General features: G+C 40.2%; 2 long non-coding RNA genes across 5 annotated transcripts in view; one reads left to right on the top strand and one right to left on the bottom strand.

Annotated features, from left to right (window-relative positions):
- The window catches only part of LOC138742375 (uncharacterized), a 100,016-nt gene that overhangs the window by 39,981 nt on the left and 41,428 nt on the right, over positions 1-18,607 (bottom strand). For all 3 annotated transcript variants that reach the window (XR_011344122.1, XR_011344121.1, XR_011344123.1), the window contains one exon: positions 3,881-4,012. This is a non-coding gene — a long non-coding RNA (uncharacterized lncRNA). The remainder of the gene's footprint in view (positions 1-3,880; positions 4,013-18,607) is intronic.
- Positions 1-18,607, top strand: part of LOC138742374 (uncharacterized) — a 217,488-nt gene that overhangs the window by 175,236 nt on the left and 23,645 nt on the right. For both annotated transcript variants that reach the window (XR_011344119.1, XR_011344118.1), the window contains 2 exons: positions 15,810-15,889; positions 17,053-17,222. This is a non-coding gene — a long non-coding RNA (uncharacterized lncRNA). The remainder of the gene's footprint in view (positions 1-15,809; positions 15,890-17,052; positions 17,223-18,607) is intronic.

Here is an 18,607-nt window from a genome sequence, read left to right as displayed (position 1 = left end):
TTGGTAGTTGTAGAGCTCGTCGAAAGAACCAAAGACTTGTTGATCCAAACCAAGGCTTTTATTAGCAAAAGACCGGAGCTCTTCACAGGTGGCCGACCAGTCCGGAATGATCCGACCTGGCTAGGGACACAACCCTTTAAGGCCCAAACAATAGGTGTGGCTTAGCTCTCAGCCAATCGCTGTAAGCACAGTCTAGATACAGTAACTATATACACTATGTACATTGGTGATAGATCTGTACTATCACAGTAGTATCAGCATTGTGATGGTTCCTTGTGTTATGGAGAAATCCAGTCAGGTTTGAGTGGTGGGGTGTTGGAAGTGGGGTGTTGGACATTGGGGCTGCAAGCACACATGAGCCTCAGGCTGCATACATTTGGAGTGGTATTATGTTCACATACTTATAACATATAACAAGGTATTTCAGTGAAGCCCATTAAATCAAGTACGGTAGGTTTCACTGCATGTATTTCATCGGATGCAAGGATCGACAACGAGATAGACAACAGACTCGCCAAGGCAAATAGCGCCTTTGGAAGACTACACAAAAGAGTCTGGAGAAACAACCAACTGAAAAACCTCACAAAGATTAGCTTATACAGAGCCGTTGTCATACCCACACTCCTGTTCGGCTCCGAATCATGGGTCCTCTACTGGCATCACCGATGGCTCCTAGAACGCTTCCACCAGTGTTGTCCCTGCTCCATCCTCAACATTCATTGGAGCGACTTCATCTCCAACATCGAAGTACTCGAGATGGCAGAGGCCGACAGCATCGAATCCACGCTGCTGAAGATCAAACTGCGCTGGGTAGGTCACATCTCCAGAATGGAGGACCATCGCCTTCCCAAGATCGTGTTATATGGCGAGCTCTCCACTGGCCACTGAGACAGAGGTGCACCAAAGAAAAGGTACAAGGACTGCCTAAAGAAATTTCTTGGTGGCTGCCACATTGATCACCATCAGTGGGCTGATATCGCCTCAAACCGTGCATCTTGGCGCTTCACAGTTCGGCGGGCAGCAACCTTCTTTGAAGAAGATCGCAGAGCCCACCTAACTGACAAAAGACAAAGGAGGAAAAACCCAACACCCAACCCCAACCAACCAATTTTCCCTTGCAACCGCTGCAACCGTGTCTGCCTGTCCCGCATCGGACTTGTCAACCACAAACGAGCCTGAAGCTGATGTGGACATTACCCCTCCGTAAATCTTCGTCCGCGAAGCCAAGCCAAAGAAAAAAAGAAAAGTTTGAAGTATTCCAGTGAGTAAATTATAAAGATTATAGGCCCTTTTGATCTTAGTTAATATTATTAAATAATCATCACATGCTGTTCATCATGATGTCAGGGAAATACAGCAAGCAAGTAAAATTTATGTGAGGGAGGATTGTGACAGGAAGATTCCAGTTCAATTTCCCAATGTGCTGGACATCCAGCAATAGTCTTTCACCCTTAAAACAGACCCATTTTTCTTTTCATGCAGAATTTAAACACGGAGGACAAAGTGGAATAAATTCTAGCAAAAAAAGCTCTTGAGACAAATGAAGCCCTTGATAAAGGTATCAAGCCCAAAATGTTGATTATGGATCTTTATATTTGCCATGTAAAGTACAGTTTGACATGCTGAGTTTTTCCAGCAATTGTGCTTTTATTTCAATCACAGTGACTGCAGATTTTTGGATTTTACTGCTGGAGTAACAAGCAACATCTATGAAGGTAGAGGGTAGCTGATATTCTGGTCAAGAACGTGCAACATTTAGTGCAGGGGTGTCAAACTCAAATTCACAGACGGCCAAAATTAAAAACTTGGACTAAGTCGTGGGCCAAACTAAATATTTATTGAAAATTTTCAACAACATCTGCATGTTTTCTCTTCTTTCAACATATGTAATGTTAAACCTTTTCTTATTAAAATAAATGTTTAATAATAGTTTTGGTTAAACTCTTTCCAGAAGAAGCATTAACAAATGAGAAATAAAATATTCAATAAATGATATTTCTCTATAGCCTTTAAGCTCCTTTTAAATGTATTTTTTTTCACAAGCCAACAAGTCAAAAAAATAACGACTTGCTTCAATGAAAATCCAACCTTTCAACTATGAACAGTCCAAAGTTAACGAAAGAAAATATTAATCCAAGCTTAGCTTGCTACACTGTGATTTACTCTGAAGCACCTGGGTCTAAACCAGATACTTGGCATCTCTTCTTAGATGCAAGTTCATCAAACTCTGGGGTCAGAGTTTGCCTCCCACCTGTCTTGAAAGGTCCTGTTTTCTGTCTTTCGTTTGGCCATTTTTCGTAAGGGGTTTATTACATGTGAGTTAGGCTAATGAAAGTAAAGAGAGGAGGTGGGGGCGATTAGCGGGCTGACGGGCCGGCACCAATGCATTTGCAAAGCATTCTGGGATTTGTAGTATTAGCTGTGCATGCGCTATACTGGCGTGACGGCCAGCGGGCCAGCTCTAATACATATTTGATATGATCTTGCGGGCCAAATATAATTATATCATGGGCCAAATTTGGCCCGCGGGCCTGAGTTTGCCATGTGTGGTTTAGTGGAACCTTCAAGCATTCCCATAAATATGGGCATATTTAAAAAGAGAGGGCTTCAATATCTTCCTTGAACATTAGGGAAACTATGTATCAAAGCACAATCAAGCCCATCAAAAATCTACCAAATGGCACACAATTCCAGCTCCAGGTTTTAATTTATTAAGAGTCAGATAAGCTTGATTTGAACTCTTTCTTGAACCATTCTAGGTTTGGCTTTGAAGATTGCCAGGTGTTTACCAGTGCAAACCACCTTCCATCTATCAGAGTAAAATCAGCTTCAGGCTACATACCAGTTTCAACCAGTGAACCCTGAAACTTAACTGTGTTACTAATGAAAATAAATACACACAGGATCTGGAACATTTTCAAATTTCTCGAAGTATTTTTTTTAAGAAAACAAAATTTCTGAGTCTGTAAGTTCATTGACAAAATACACGAAGAATAAAAACATCTTTGACTTTTTACTCTGGTCAATTTAGCATCAGATGGCATCTTAAAATAAATAGCTTTCCACTTAATTGTAATATTTGCTGGGGTCTTAGGAACTAGATGTCAAATTGTAACCAGACGATAACGATATCTTTGGTCATGGAATTTGCTCATGAATTCTTCTTCAGCTCCCTCCTCTTCATACCTTTAAGCTGTCCATTGGTAACATTATCTGAAAGCAACTGACTTCTCAGAATATCTGACCATCTCTCAATTGCCAACATGCAATAAATTCAGTCAACATGCACTAATGGATAACAGAAATTTTCTCTGACCTAATTGAGTCCCTGTACCTGGACCATCCCTCTCTGGTCCTCTGTCCAAAAATGAATTTTTACCCTTGTTTCACAAACCTGGGGTTTTGGAGGCATGCGGTCATCAGGCACAAGCATACCATTTGAAACTTCTGCTTGATTTTGGAAAAATTAATATGTGATGAAGAAAAAATAGTTTAGAATGATAACTCTAATTTCAGTCATTGAAACATTGATATGGGGGTAGGGATGAGAGGAGAAAGAGAAAGAGAAAACAATGGGAGTCAATTAATGCTGTACTGAGTTTTCCCAAACCCATTAAAAATAATGTACTTTGCAGCACTCTTTTGAATTAAAATTGTGCAATAAAATATGGAAAGAGTTACAGGAGGAACAGCAAACCTATTTGCTAATTCTGCTCCATTGTTTTTTGTGCAAAAAGAAGAAAGACTTTTTTAAAAATTCAGTGGCACAAGTATCGCTAGCATTGATGAAAAGAAGACAACCCAGAACATATGGCTTTGTGAATGAAATTTCATGATCTGACAAGGACTGCCAGGGCAAATTCCCAATGCAGTTACTCACCTATCATTCTTCAATGGTACACATGAATTTGCATGCTCTGCCATCAAGAAGATCAACAACTACAGATGCATGTATATCCCAGCAACCACAGGTTCCATCATCCACTGGTTTTCCTCCAAGTCCCACACCATCCTGAATTGGAAGAATACAGTAGTTATTTTCTTCATTGCTAGATTTAAAACATCAAACTCTCTATGCAAAAACATTGTTGGAGTACCTTTGCCTGAAGGTTGCAATAGTTCAAGCAGGAGGTTCACCATCAACTTCTCAGGGGTGATACGAGAGGGACAATAAATGCTGGCCTTGCCAATGAATACCTGTGATAGTACAGATTCTATCACCAATGTGTATATGTATAGATTGTAGTGTAGGATGACTGTGATTGGCTGAGAGCGTAGCCATGCCTACTGGCAGGACTTAAAGGGTTGCTCTTAGCCAGACCAGGTCATTCTGGACTGGTCGACCTACATGTGATACGCTCCAGTCTTCTAGTGAATAAAAGCCTTGGTTTGGATCAACAAGCCTTTGATTCTTTCGACGCGCTCTACAATTTTATTAACTAGAAGACTGGAGCGTATCACATGTAGGTCGACTAGTCCAGAACTTTTAAAGAACTTTTATTCAAACTTGAAAGAATACGACTTCATCGTAACTTTGTGTGGATGAATTCATGCCTATGTGCACATACTGTGAGTGCCCCAACCCAAAAGCTGTGGATAAATTAAAGGATTCACAACCTGCTGAGGGGAAGGTCGATGGCATTTAAGATTGATGAACCAGATCTCTACAGAAAGTCCAGGTACACCATAAGGAAAGCTAACTTAGCAACAAAGAGGCAATTCTGAGGGAAGCTAGAAACATAGTCAGATACACGGCAGCTATGGCAGGGCTTAAAGGTCATTACATCATACAAGGTGGAACCTAACATCATAAATGGTTGTGAAACTTCACTACCCTATGAGCTGAACACCCTTCATGCAGGGTTTAAAAATATTTCAACAGTAACACAGTTTGAAAACAGTAACAATGTGAATCCCTGCAGAAGCTGGTGACCCTGTGATATCAGTTTATGAGGCCAACATAAGAACATCCTTCAAAAGGATGAATCCCAGCAAGGTGTCAGTTCCTGATGGTGTACCTGGCAGGGTACCAAAGATCTGTGCCAACAAACTAGCTGGAGTGCTGACAGATATCTTCCATCTCTCAATCCTGCAGTCAGAGGGTCCCACCTGTGTCAAAAGGGGATCAATCATACTGGGGTCCAAGAAGAGCAGAGTGAACTGCCTCAATGACTGTCACCCAGTTCACTCAGTAGCACTCACATCTTCTGTAATGAAATGGTTTGAGAGGTTGCTCATGGTCAGAATCTACACATACCTAAGTAAAGACCTGGGCCTACTGCATGTTGCCTACTGTCACCAAAATCAGATCCAATCTCATTGGCTCTCCACTCAGCCCTGGATCACCTGGAAACAGCAACATGTGCTGCTTTTAACCAATTACAGCTCAACTTTCAACATTATCGTCACCTAATCCTCTCAGCAAACCCCCCCCCCCACACACACACAATGGTTTTCAATCGGATCCTTGACTTCCTTATCAGAAGACTACTGTCAGTATGAATCGGAAACAATGTCTCCTTTTCAATTACTATCAGAACAGGCGCATTTCAAGGATGAATGCTTACCCCACAGCACTATTGTCTTGACATCCATGACTGTATAGCTAGGTACAACTCAAAAGCCATCCACCATTTTGTCGATGATACCACAGTTGTTGGCAGATTCACAGAGAGTAATGAGGAAGCCTTCAGGTGTGAAGCAGATCAGTGAGTTGAGTGGTTTCACAGCAACAACCTTGCACTCAACATTAGCAAAACGAAGGAACTGACTGTGGAAATCAGGAGAACATCAAACCAGTCTTCATCAAGGGACCAGGAGTGGAAAGGGTGTCAACTTCTCTGAAGATTAATCCCAGAGCCTCATGTTGATGGAAACATGAAGAAGGCTCGCCAGCAGCTTTACTTCATGAGGAGTTTGTGAAGACTTGGTGCGGCACCATAGGCTGACAAACTTGACTGGTCGATTCACTATCTGGTATGGAGATGCCAATGCACAGAATAGTAAGAGGTGACAGAGAGTTGTAAACTCAGCCAGCATTATCATGGGCTTCACTCCCTTAAGGACATCCACAAGAGGTGGTGTCTCAAGGAAGCAGCCTCTATCATCACGGACCCTTACCACCCAGGTAAAGGTTGCCTACTGCACCTCTGGCCTCTTTTCACTGCTACAATCAGGAAAGGGGTACAGAAGCCTAAAGACAAACACCCAATGGTACAAAAACTGCTTCTTCCCATCTGCCATTAGACTTCTGAATGGACAATAAACCCACAGACATTACCTGACTTTTTATTTTGCACACATTTATTTACTTTTTGTAAAAAAATGCCATTTGTAGCACCTGTAATCCTGTTGCAAAACAATGAACTTCCTGACACAAGTTCCTGACAATAAATTCTGATTCTGATCTGGAGGAAGGTTTGATGGCATGAAGTAGAGCATAGATAGCAGATTTGAGAGCTCAAGCTCCAACCAGCTTGTCAACATTTAATGTAACTAAGACAAATCTTGTTAAAATCCCAAACATAAAAACCATTACCACAGATAACTAAAGCAACTTTAACTGTAAATAGATAAAGGTGATAAATAGAATATAATTGATCATTCTTTATAGTCATGAAAATTAATTGGAAAACCATATTCAATCAGCAGTATGCAAATGGATGTGGTAAATACACAATGGAGAAACTCAGCAGGTCAAACAGTGTCCTTTGTATAGCAAAGATAAAAAATAATCAACATTTCAGGCTTGAGCCCTCTATCAAGGTGTAATTGATGTATTTTCCTTTGTTTCGCCTTCCATTTGTTATCCTCTGTCTAAAAATGGAACAGATAGTTTAAACATCTGAAAACTGGAGTAGTACATTCTCTATGTGTCTCATTTAACAATGCTTGTTCCCACCTGAAGGCTAATGGTTCAGAGGTGAAAGGTCAGTTCTGTCAACTCATCCACAATAACTCCAGAAGTCTCTGGTGCTTAAACTTTATTCAAAGTGCTGCACATGTACCAATGGTTCTTCACCACAGGTGTGTGTTTTCATTGTGTCCGAATGTGACAAAGATCTTGGAGGTTTTCCGCTCAATATTATGCTCCTTTGATGTTGCCTGCTGCACCTCTGGCCTCTTGCAATTCCTAGCTTTGTGAAGCTTGTTTTATCAGAATAAAATGCCTTGATCATTCAAAGGTGCAAACAAGGGTGCTTGGCTGATGAATCAAGAATGTTTCAGTGTGCCAAATGAAACACACAAATTTCCTTGACTCTGTCTTTTCTTTCTTTCCATTGAAATAGTTAAAAGAGGAAGAATGTGAAAATAATTATGTATTTTGAAGGTCAAAATAATTAATAAATTCCTTTCAGTTAAATTGTGATAGCACAGATTACAGAGAGGCTCATTAACACTGACAACACAACTCAGGAAAGAGACTCTCCACTTGCTTCGGTAAGTAGAATGCAATGACTCTCGTGGATTGACACAGCCCAGAACAAAGAAGGCTGCTTGATTGACTATCATCAGCTGCCCTAAACATTCAGTCCTTATGCTCCCAGCACTCAATGGCTGCAGTTTGTAATCTCGACAAGATTCACTATAGTTCATTGTCTTGGCTACTCCAAGAGTGTCTCCCAAACTACAACCTCTTCCACTGAAATGTTCAGTAGGGCTCAGTTGCATGGGAACACAACTACCTGCAAGTTCCCCTCCAAAGTGCAAACTATCTCGAGTTGGAAATGCATGAATGGTGCTTCATTATGGTGGCCTAAATTCCTAATCAACAGATTTGCAGGAATACTTTCACCAGAAATACTTTCACCCTTCCCAAGGCCAATAAGGGCAAGGCAGTACATTTCTTGCCAGTGATGCCTTGTGCCTGGGATGTAAAAAGAAGCCAAGAAGCTAAATTGATAACTTCAAAAGTGTCACATTTGCATTACAAAATAAACCTATGTTGACTAGTTATGAAGCATGCTCTCTGCCAACATGGTGCTAACACCACTTTAACACGCTTGAGACACACAGAAGACAGAAGATGCTGGAATCTGAACCTAAACACAACCTGCTGGAAGAGCTCAGCAGGTCGAGCAGCAAAAGAATGGTCAATGTTTTGAACTGGAACCTTCCATCAATCTTGATGAAGGGCTTCAGCCTGAAACATCGACCATTTCTTTTCTTCCATTGATGCTGCTGTGGAGGGGGGGGGGGGGTGGTGTTGAAGCTGCAAAAGACGCAGCTTATACCAGCTCATTATTCTTGTCATATCCTATAGTATAAACATATGCATCTTACTTCCACCCAATCTGACCTCCTTACAGTATCGCTGCTCTTGCACTCTTTTTTTTCAACCAGCTACAAAGTTCAACACAGTTGGGGAGTGATGGAAGGCAAAGAAGAGGATAAAGGTGAAGACATATCTTCACTTAAACATTCATTACTCATACTGACATTGTAGTTAGCTCAGAAGCTGAGGTAAAGCACCATTCTTCTGAACGTAACGAGTTAGTGAGCTTGAGTGGCCTACATGCAAAAAGGGTAGCAATGTCACATTAGATTAGACTTGAATTTGGTTGCAAGTGAGTTCTTAGTTGGAGCATAAAAAAAAACAAATTTATATGCAGATGCTAGAAATCTGAAGTAAAAACAAAAAAATTGCTGGAAACTCCCAGTGGCTCAGGCAGCATCAACAGAAAGAGAATCAGAGTTAACTCTATGTTTCTTTTAAAGATGCTTCCTGACCAGCTGAATGTTTCCAACATTTTCTGGATTTACTTTAACGCAGAGGCATTAAACATCTGGTACACTGAGGCAGGTAAGTCTGCGAAGATGCAATATCAGAGGGCATAGATGACTCAAGTACCCACTGTGAACTATACTTTGTGCTGAGCATAAAGCTACCTTTCCTGGCTTGGTATTGCTAGGAGATTCAGCTTCCTGTGTCAGTCAATGGGAGCGCTGCTATGTGAAGAATTCAGGCACAAAGTATATAGTCTGCAGAAATAGGCTTTAATCTGCTTAAACCCGTACACAGAAGGTCTCCGGTCGTTCCTGGCTCCACATGCTCAACTGACTATCAAAGGGGCCGACACGAGTCTTTATTTGGGCTGGTGATTGACAGCAAGTAGGTGGAGTCAGTCTCCCAGGTTGCCTACCTGCAGGTACAGTAATTTCCCCCTGCACTAGGCTGGTAGGAGTGTGACCAGTGTAGTGGTTGTATCACCATAGTCGAGCAGAAGTATCCAAGTTTGAGCAATGTGGTAGAATCTCTCCTGGGGCCTCCATGTCAATGTAATCATGAAGAAGGCTTGCCAGCTTTTAAACATCACAAAAGGTTTGAGGAGATTTGATATGTGAACAAAGACTCTCGCAAATTTATGCAGGTGTACCATGGAAAGCATTCTGACTGGTTCCATCACTCTCTGGTATGGAGGAGCCAATGCATAGGACAGGAAATGACTACAGGGAAATGTGAACATGGCTAGTGCCATCATGATCATCAGTCTTCACTCTATCAAGGACATCTACAAGAGGTGATGTCTTAAGAAAGCAAACTCTATCATCTATCTTCCAGTCCTTTTCCTCTTCTCACAGCTACCATCAGGGAAGAGGTACAGAAGCCTGAAGATGACACCCAATAGTTCAAAAACAGCTTCTGCCCCTTTGCCAACATATTTCTGAATGGACAATGAACCACAGACACTCTTGTACTAATTTATTTATTAAAAATGTAATTCATAGCAATATTTGCATTTGTTATGCTGCCTCAAAACAACAAATTTTGTACATGTTCATGACAATAAATTCTGATGATGCTCCATATTGAGCAGAAATACTGTAGGAGAAAGGATCACTTTGAACCAACTTTAGGGAAAGCAGATTGGTTTCAGGTCATTAGCGCTTATGTCAAGTGAATACATCTTTTGATCATTTAAAGCTGACTCTGAATAATTGGCTCATTTTTAAAGTCAAATTGAAAGTTGTGCAGTGTGGTGATAGTTGTCGAACCACTAAACTCTTCTTCTTCCCCTCTGCCCCCAAAGCCAGTAATCCAGTGGCAGACTCTATAAGACAAATGAACTTAGCATGTCGTATATCTAAAAGACTGACAGTGACAAGAAGCTCGTAGAGCAGGAATTTAGCTGCTTTTGTCAGATTGAAGACTGCAAGAAGTTAAAAAGGTAGCCCCCATGAACTGTCGTTCTTGAAGTTTCTTGCATTGAGAGGAAGTAATGAATACAAAGCAAACAGTTTGAACTGGAACAAAGTTGACACCTGGTGTAAACTGCACATTGTGAATGGCAGGAGCTGGCTTCCAGTGATATCATAATTAGGTCATTGGACATTTGAAGATAATACTGGAGAAAGTTTAATTAGTTTACTCGGTTAAACATGGTAGACAACACAATATTGCCTATAATTAATTCAGTGGGCATAATAACCTTGGCAGTTATAATTACTTGCTTCACACTTAATCGATGATGGCTAATTATTCTGTAAAATAGGCTTAGTGCAATTAGCATGCAGCAACTTTAGTCAAAACCTTGCTCATCATTGCACATAATATTAATCCCACAGTAGGATTAATTAGAATTCTGACATTTCATTGTTTACATTTATGATAATGTATTTTCATTTTTAAAAATCTGTCAACCAAAGAAAATATCTGTAATAGAAGTGAATTAAGATTGTAGTAAATCTTTAAGCATTAACTTGCTGTTAATTTGGGTCACATCATGGTCATGTTGGAGAGGAGAGCTATGCTCTGTGCCTGCTTTATGGCACAGACATTCAGTCTACTAATTTAAAGTCTCCTTATTTGTCCTGAAAATAAACTACTACGTCTCAATTCATTAAAAAGAAACATTGCAGATTGAATGGGAGAAGTAATTTACTTCAATGTTGTTAAAGCTTATTGATGACACTCAGCATGTTTTACACCAGTCTACAACACCAAAACAAAACTTTTGCTGCGTTTTCCCATGACAACTCACATGGAGATCCCATTTGTCTATCAACGAGAGCATGCAAGAACAGCAATGCACAGCGCCAAGGGACAGCTGCATTGATGTATCCAGAGGACTAGTTTTAACCATGTCACAGCTGTATTGGATTTGGACAGGATTTTCCCCCCTGGCTATAACAGGGGTCTTTGAATGAACCAGAGAACCATTGAGCTTGAACATTGAATAAATGGACATATTCTTTAACTTTTGAAGTATTCTGGAATTTGAAGGGGAAACTGAGAAGCCCAGCAATATGACAGGTTAGGGGAAAAAAGTGATAATCCTTACGGAAATTAATTTGGAATTTAACATATTGTAGCGGGTCACCGGAGGCTTAATTAAACTGGCTCAGGAGGTTCTGAGTGATGTCATGATGTCACAATACGATGACATCATTTGGAATACACAATGTTTTAAAAAGCTGCGCATGTCTGTTTGAGTTCTGTTTACTGAACTTCGACTCGACTTCAACTGTTCATTTTCTCCTTCTTCATTTCACCCTATGACACAGTTGCTGCAGTATCTTCAAATGCCGTAAAAGGTTTTAAAAAAGTCTCGTTTGAAGATATTGTACAGAAATTGGAAGATTATTTTAATCCAATACCCCCAAAAAGTATAGTTTCGGGATGAGTCAGAAGTGAGGTGACTCATTCAGTGAACAATTTATTTCATTGTCTTAACTTTCCATTGCTATTCTACTGCCTTTTTGGATCATATTTGCTGATAGACTGGAGTCTAAACTGGTAGATGTGCCAAATCAGTCAGAGTACAACAATATAAAAATTTAGTGTAAAACAATAAAACTGTCAGCTAAAACATTTAAAATTGCTATATCAAGTGAAATAGCATCCAGAAATGCAAGAGAATGCTGCTTTCCACAAGTGATAGCTATGGCTGCACTGTACATTGTGATATCAAAGTCTAAGGCTGCAAAACAAAAGCTTTGATTGCAATGGCCATCATACATTACATTCTTCTCACCTGAGAACAGCCACGGAGTTAAATTGTCATAAAAGTGTCCCAATTAGAGATCCTTCACAGTAGGCTTAATGCAAATGACAGAAGCAATTTCAGTAGCAGTTCAAAGCAACACAACATCATAGCTTGGAAATTCATTCAGATAATGAAGAATTGGGATTCTGATTTGATGGCATCAATTGTCCACACATGGCAACACTCTACACAATGAAGAAAGCAAATTTCCTGGGCAAGCACCTTGATGGTGGCATTCAGAGCTTTATGGGTGTCCAAGGCTCTACAGCACATACTTACTCTTATAATAAAGGAAAACATTCAGTTCAGTCAGAGTTTCACCCCATGGGCCAAAGACTGGAGTCCAACTACCATCGCATACAAGAAGACTTTTTATCATTGTCACCAAAATAGCTGTTATCTGCTCAGAAAGGTCATTCCTTCATGTTCTTGTTACTTATAGAATACACCCAATAAATTTGACAAAGTTTTTGTCATTTTAGTGTGCTTCAGCTTCATGAAATCAACCCAGTTTATGCCCATCTTGCATAAATTTCTCTGCAGCAGATCTTCACTCTGCTGGGCCATGTGCTGGACTGTATTCCACCAATTCTGGGTCTTCTTCTCTCACACCCATCACACATTGATCAGTCCTACTTCAAGTTTAACTCCTGTTCATGCTATGCATCTGATGGTGAATCGCAACAAATTTTACTGTCCACCCTGCCTCCATTGACCAGGAAATTTATGTACACAAGTATGAATGGTGGGCAGTAGGAGAGAGTATTTTCCACATATTTATGGTTGAAAACTAGAAAGCTTTGGTCTAAGGTGAAGAGTAGGAGATCAAAGGGAATCTAACAAAAAATAAAATCGTCCAGAGGTTGGTTCCCATGTGCAAGACATTTCTGGGGGATGGTGGTGGACGCAGATGCTCCCATAACATTTGAAAATGCTCCGGTTGATCACTTGAATGCCAAGGGGTAGAAGTTATGTGTTGAGTTCCAGTAAATGCATTGTTATAGACGGGTACATGATGGTCAGCAAAGGCCTCCATCAATGGTATATAATTCTATGACTCAAAATTAATCTGCTTATCTGAGGCAATCTCTATTTCTAAATTAATATTTTGAGATGGAAGGTAGAAGCACAAATAATTATTCTGTTTTTCTCATCTGTTTCACCAATGGGTTCATAAATTTAAATTTTAAATTTAAATTTTAGACATAAAACGTGGTAACAGACCCTTTTCAGCCCACGAGTCCATGCCGCCCACCTGAGCACCTGGAAGAAATCGACACAGACACAGACACAGGAAGAATGTACAAATTCCTTACAGACACCACTGGATTCAAACCCCACTCAGTGTGCTAAGCATGCCGCCCATGGTTGATCTTCCTCAGCACCACTTCCTCTTCAGTTGCAATTATCATGATTTCCCTCTTTTACCTCTTGCAGAGGGTCCCTTCCTGTTCTTCCCACTCCTCCTACTTCTGCTCTGTGAAAAGTGGATTAGGAGTGGCCTATCCTGACAACCCGCGAAGATAAAGGTGAAGATAACTGTTCCTTTATGGGTGAGACAGCAGCACAGATAGTAATCAGGGTTTTTAATTGATGATTTAATCAAGTGAAATATTGTTAATGATTGCACTTGACAGATTACACATAGCAATGTAGAGGTGTCATTTACATCCCAGTTGTCCCTCTGCTCATTAGTCATAGTTCGCCTCTTCCATTCCCTTTTATGCAAGTAGCTAAATGTTGTCAACCAGTCTTAAAAGAAGAAACAATGGAGAGAGAATTTTTTAAAGAAGTGGAAAGAGGATGAGCATTAGTATTGGAGAGGATAGATTTGTGTAAGAACTTGTGTGTGTGTGTGTGTGTGTGTGTGTGTGTGTGTGTGTGTGTGTGTGTGTGTGTGTGTGTGTGTGTGTGTGTGTGTGTGTGTGTGTGTGTGTGTGTGTGTGTGTGTGCCGATGAGTGAACCACACAGTAGAACTTGTTAGATTAGTTTGCGGTGATCGTAGCACATTTTACGGGGCTGTGAAATTATTTGTTCTATGGCACAGAATCTCATTGCCACTACTCCAGCTTTTGTAGGTCTCCAGATCCACCAGTTCATTGGACCTGCTCCTGACAAATGTCTCATTTACAAATAATTCTAAGTCACTCTGTGTGAAATATTGAGTTCCAACCCTCTCTCCTGTAGCCCCAGTCTTTTACCTGCAGTCAGAAGTGTGCACATCTGTTATCTGGTTGCCATGGATTGTACACCTTTAAGAGCTGCTGCCCTTCTATCATTGGGGTGCTATGTTGTCCCATCCTTATCTCTCAGATCCCCTCTGTGCAGATTGCTGAGAGTTAAGTACCCCAATGCCATTTCAAACACTTTATTGACCAATTCACACCAAATGATGGGGAGCTGGTGTGAAAATTCAACACCAATTTAACACGTCATATCAGAGTTAGCTGCCTTATGGGAAAGATGAAAGCTGATTACATCATAGTTTGACCAAGCAGAGAAAGCTCTTGGTTGAATTCAGAATCATAGTTTGACAACTTTTGACCTTCAGAAGTAAAATTTCAAGGACGAAAGAAGACCAACAGAGAAGGACGATGGGTTTAATGAACAATTTTTCAATTATTAAATGTGAGTAAATTAATTAGAATGACTTTAATCCTTTTTCTCTTGGTGGCCAAAGAATGTTCATTGAGTCAAATTTAAAGGACATGTATGTAGGAAAAGCCACAGAGAAGCATTGTTTCCATGTGAAATGTACAAAACTTTATTTTTCTATTATATTTATTTTCCTTTGGACTAAATCTTAAGCTAAAAATAATCTACTGTAAATGTACTGAAAACTAGAGGCAACTCCCATAAAAGTTCAAAGTTAAATTTGTAATCAATGAGAGTAATCAAGTCAATCGGATTCTAGTAAAATTTAAATCGTAATTGATATTATCTGTTTAAAATCACACATAAAGTACAATAGAAGATAGCAGCACAAGTAAAATAAATACAGGAAGTAGAAATATTTTTAAGATACATTAATGGAGATAGTATATCCACAGTGTTAAATGTGAACTAAAAACACATACAGCTATAAGTATTGATGGAAATATAGTTTTCTTTTTGAGAATTCCAGCTGCTGAGGATGAGGGTGTTAATTTAAAAACACACGCAAGACAATGACTGCAATTCCCATCCTAGTTTTTTTTTGAAGTTTTGTGATCACACCTGCACCAACTGGCTGGTTCAATATTTGCCATATTGCATTCTGTCAGTGACCCACACAGATCTGATCCTGTACTACAAGGGCAAGTGTGACAATGTCATCACCCAGCCTCCAGGATCTTGATCAGCTGAAATGATGGATGTTGAGCCAGCTGCTAACTTATGAAAAGCTGCCATGGATCATATATAAGATAAAATCTATGGCAGCTCCTTTTACAGGAATAAATTTTGTTCATCTGGTTAGTATTTTTTTCCTGAAAATAGGTAATAAATAGAAGGACCAACTTCCCTATTTGGCCCCTACCCGTGAAGCCATTCCGAGCTCTGTTTATGAGGACTTTCAACTGGATTTCAGGATTCTGGCAGTACATTCCAAGTGCAGTTCACCCTGGTTATCATCTGCAACACAAACTTAGATTTTCTCTCTCCACACATGCTGCCTATCCTGTTGAGCATTTGAAATGTTATTTTATTTCATTTTCCAGCATTATGAGTAAAATAAAGTAACTGGTAGCATCTTACAGTTAACTTTGTTTGCTGTCTTCATGGAGTTACACCCAAATATTCTCAGCAACAACATAAGCAACACTTCACTTGTGTATCCGCAGGTCTGACTTACTGCATCCGGTGCTCCCTTTGTGGCCTCTCTACATCAGAGAGAATGGACATAGATTAGGAGATCGTTTCGGTGAGCACCTTCGCTCCATCCGCACCAGTGACAGAGAACTCCCAGTAGCCAACCATTTCAGTTTGGTGTCACACTCCCACACTCACATGTCTGTCCATGGCCTTATGTACTATTCCAAAGACAACACCCGATTTTCCATCTGGCCACTCTCCAACCAGACTTTCCGTTTCTGCTAACCTGGTCTCCTCTTCCCTTCCCCTTTCCAGTTCTCCTCCTTCCCTTCCCTCTCTATTCACCCAGCCATCCCTCCTTCACTTGATCACTGCTGGCCCCTCCATCCCTTCTCCACCTTTGGAACCACACCTTCTCCCCCCCCACTCTTTTATTCAGAAGCTTACTGACATTTTTCCATACCTTGATGAAGGGCTCAAGCCCGAAACATCAGTTATGTGCTATATAAAGGACATTGCTTGACCTGCTGAGTTTCTCTAGCTTTGTGCTTTTACAAATAAATAAATCAACTCGCGACCTCAGTGGCTACTGTAAGTGTATTTGCATGGGTCACTGATTTATTTCCAGACCCATTTTAACATTTGATTCTGGATTCTTTTGATATGTTTTTTTTGTCCAATTTCACAAACATTTTCAGTCAGGTGTTTACATTGAATCATGTTCAGTGTTCAAAAAAGGATGAAATCCAATTTCGAGGCAAGCATGTCATATTAACATTTGAAGAGCTTAAAGGCAAAAATTGATTTGAGCATGCTTTAATTTAAGCCAGAAGTAGAAATAGATGATTTCTGTCTTCCAGATGACTCCTCCAAAAAACTTCTTCCTCTTTCTTCTTACAAGCCCAGAAACAAACAATACATGTTACTGTGGTGATACACATAACATGCTCTCAAAACTTTATCATTTTTTAAATGATGTGCTTTGATGTGATTATGTTCCCACTTTCACCTTCTTCCCTGTTGGCGATAATGGTAAATATTAGTAATCAGAATGGAAGTTTTCTCTGAAGTATTTTCATTTGTGTCACACTTTTGCAGTGAGCTCCATGAAATGAAAATTGCAGCTAGTGACATCCTTTCTATTTTTAAAATCAAAGATGACCAGCAACGTTTTGCCTTGCACATTGGCCTGCTTGCTTGGCAATTTTGAAGGGAATGGCTGGCCATCTTCTGTTCACTCTCCATACATGAAGGCTGTCTGTGTGTTTGCAGGTTGAGGTGGAAGCCTCAAACACAATGAAAGTGGAATGCTTCTGCTGGGCTGTCCATGGACGCCAACGAAGAGCAGTGGCTTTGCAGGGGAAAGGGCTAAAGGTGTTTCGCCATCCATGACTGGTCTCTGACAGTTACTCGTGCGAGTAGCGCTGATTCAGTGGAAAACGGTAAGTGCTTTACCTATTTCATTTCATTTTTATGTTAAATAATTTCTTAGCATTTCATCAACAGTTGATTGAATGAATTTATCTTTTTAAGTAACTCACTTAGAATTATATTAATCTCTTTGAATTGTCTTTTAAATGACTCCAATTCCAATCTCAATTATTTGAGATACCATATATGTTGACGTATAAGATGGAATTGAACCTAAAAAATGTCACCCAAAAATGAGGAGTTGTCTTATATACCAAGTATAAAATCCGAACGTTAATATCCTGTGATTCAGAGTATCCTACATGGCGCTGGAGAACAGCATAAAACACTTGCATAACTCCTTCGGTCCTACCACTAAATATTTTTCTATTGAAACTTACATTGGGGAAACTGGATTTATAGTAATGTTATATCAAAACAATAAAAGTGTATAATATACCTTAAAATCACAGCACAGCAAACAAAGCTAACTCTGGCTGATTCTAGAGAAGCATGCAAAAGAACTGTCATCTAAGTGATGCCATCAGTGTTTACGTTACACCAACTGGAAACATTTGATGCATATTTTGGTAGGTAATTGCGATTACGAAATAAATTAACTACATCTTAAATAACCAAAATTATATTGCATCACTTCACTGCTCTGTGGGATGGTTGGTAAAGGACCATTGCGCCAGTAAGCTCTTAGCAGTAAGTGCCAGGCTTGAGGTGGAATTATACAGCAAGTATAGCTTAAAACCTACATTTTAAATGGTAATTCTTGAGGGGGTGGATGGGGAGTGTCTTATACACCCAGTCACTTTATGCACTGATATATAGTGCATTTAAGAACAATCAAAAATACCCTTTGGAGCTGCATTCTAGAGTTAGACCCATAGAAAACCGAGTCCCGGTAGCCATTAGGAGGCCATTCCATCACAATGGATGCTCTTCAGGTGCAGGCCTTCCACAATTGGAAAATGGATAGCAGGCAGGGATCTGACTAAAAATCTAATTGCCAAAGAGATCTGAATGTGTAGTATGAGGGTCATTGTCCCTGGAAACTTGTTCTGGTCCCTGGAATGTTTGTGATCTAAGTACTAATGCAGGCCACAGGCATGCTCATCTTTACAGGGTGCCGTGCATGTTTTGACATCACTTGCCAGAAATTTGTTTAAGGATACAAAGTACGTGAATGGTGGAGGTGGCTTCAAATAGAAGAATTGTTCAGGTTTGATCAGTTCAGCTTGGCACTAGCTATTATAGCCAATGCCTACAATAGCTGGTGTCAAGGCCCTCTACTGCACCCATCCCTAGATTTGAGTCTGGGTGGCCCCAGCTATGAGTCTGACCAAATACCACTCCCAAGATCCAAATGTATCTGATTGCCTGATTCCTAAAGCTACTGACAACCTCC

Source organism: Narcine bancroftii, chromosome 9 (genome assembly GCF_036971445.1).
Source record: "Narcine bancroftii isolate sNarBan1 chromosome 9, sNarBan1.hap1, whole genome shotgun sequence".
In the NCBI taxonomy this organism is placed as follows: Eukaryota; Metazoa; Chordata; class Chondrichthyes; order Torpediniformes; family Narcinidae; genus Narcine; species Narcine bancroftii.
Note: the sequence above shows the minus strand (reverse complement) of the source record. Positions and strands in the feature narration are given on the sequence as shown.